This window comes from Sebastes umbrosus, chromosome 9 (assembly GCF_015220745.1).
Source record: "Sebastes umbrosus isolate fSebUmb1 chromosome 9, fSebUmb1.pri, whole genome shotgun sequence".
NCBI lineage: Eukaryota > Metazoa > Chordata > Actinopteri > Perciformes > Sebastidae > Sebastes > Sebastes umbrosus.
Window position 1 is genome coordinate 31672074 of NC_051277.1, and position 1955 is coordinate 31674028.

The window sequence follows — 1955 nt, forward strand, 5'->3', positions numbered from 1 at the left end:
TCATGTAAATATGAATAACTATGCATCTCTAAATTTTTCCATGAAAACTTTATTCCAAATATGATTAAAACCAGGATGAGACTCCAGGATACAAGTCTCATCATGGACCTGCAGTATTCTTGTCTCTGCTTAGTCTGATGTTTACCAGCCACTCGGGTTCTATAGCACACACACACACACACACACACACACACACACACACACGCACAATGTGTTTGACTGTGTGAACGTTGTGGATATGTCTCCTAACGTTATCTGGGTGTCGTTAGCCGTGCAACGTTATTTTGCTTTGTTTACAAAGAAATGTTGATGGCAAGTTACAGTGGTAACTGGGGGTTGGTCTTCAATACTGTTATTTTGATTCCATAAGCAACGTAATACAGAGACAACAGTTGTCATGTTGCTCGTTTTAAACGACAGATTTTTGTATACGATGGTGTCTTAAAACAGCGCTGTGTTGAGAGTGTTGAGATAGAAAAGATATGTTCTGATCCGGAATCTGGTACATTGCTTTGAATTGTTGTATAAATCAAATAATAAACACCTACTCCACTCTGACAATGATGGGACTGCAGCCAGTCACATCATCGTCAGTCACATCATCGTCAGCACAATTCCTGCACTTTTGCACAGGTAATGTGTTCGCTTACTATGATGTTTATTTACTATGTGCTATTAGTTTTTACTTGTTGAGCTTCTGTGGACTCCATTGTTTCCCCAAAATTAATTGTTTTTCAACATACATACATATTTTTTTATGATCCAGGTGCAAATGTCCTTGTGTCATCGGCCATCCCTGGCGATTTGTTGAACTGAGAAGTGACTTAGTCAGAAGCCCCCTGGCTCACACATGTGGCTGTGTTTTGGAGATCCCCAATACCTACACTTCATACCTGGAGATGTCTGAGGAGTTCACCCAGGTTCTGGACTCTAGTGTTTGGGGTGATGGACATAATTTAAATCAAGGTGAGACACATTTCATTGATTTCTCGTTCATGAGAAGTTGTTCCTTCAACATCTCACTCTGTAAAACATTTGTTGCATGTCGTTTCCTATTTTCAAATACAACATTGAGTATTGGTAGATGAGAATGAGAAAACACATTCACCAACATCATTTCTGTTATCATTGGTTTTCTCCCCTAAATAATAGGCTTAAGGTGTCCTCGTTGGATACTTCACCCAGGTTCTGAAGATTGTTCGGCGTGAGCAACCCCCCTCTCTCTCTCTCTCTCTCTCTCTCTCTCTGATCCGCACACTTTAATGTAATTTGATGTTGATTCTCTCAAATCAGTATCCTTGATGGAGGCTCCAGTCTCCAGGTAAACTCATGGTTTCTTGTCTTTCGCTTACAGATTACGTCCATGTTCTATCAGTTATCTGCGATTATCACACGGTTCTGTTGAATACTCGATTCTGATCGGTCGATCACGGCGTTCAGCAGTCTGTAATTTTTGTATTACAGACCGTTGCTATGTATAACAGACCGTTTCAATGGGCGCAGCTCTGATGTTGGACTCTGGCGGACCGTTTTTGTGTCAAAATATTGATTTCTTCAGTAAGTAGCCGTGTAATAAGCGGGATAATGTACAGCTAGCGGGTCATTGTTGTGCTTTGGTGTTTTTGAAACAATTCACTTTTGCAAAGAGTTAAAGCTGAAGTAGGCAGATTGGAGCAAATATGATTTAAAAAAAGTGTTTTTTATAAAACGGTCGCTATATTGTGACAGTAGTACATGAAACAGGTAACCTGAAAAAAATGACATGTTCCTCTGTGTCCTCCGGTGCTCCTAACGTTATCTGCACGATTTCACAGACTGGAGGAAAACAAGCAGTAAGAGCTGATCTGAGGTCTGTTGTCCATCTGCCGTCTATGAGAGCCGGCTGTCAATCACTCGCGAACTCCGACCAAACGGTCAAACTAGGCAGCGTTGATCAAATATGAATCAATATTCTG

The 1955-nt window shown here is 40.8% G+C and overlaps 1 long non-coding RNA gene across 1 annotated transcript; it reads left to right on the top strand.

Annotated features, from left to right (window-relative positions):
- Positions 1-617: 617 nt before the first annotated feature.
- On the top strand, positions 618-1561 carry LOC119494342. The gene is made up of 4 exons (XR_005208177.1): positions 618-633; positions 767-966; positions 1153-1204; positions 1355-1561. It is a non-coding gene; the product is annotated as an uncharacterized LOC119494342 (long non-coding RNA).
- Positions 1562-1955: the final 394 nt, after the last annotated feature.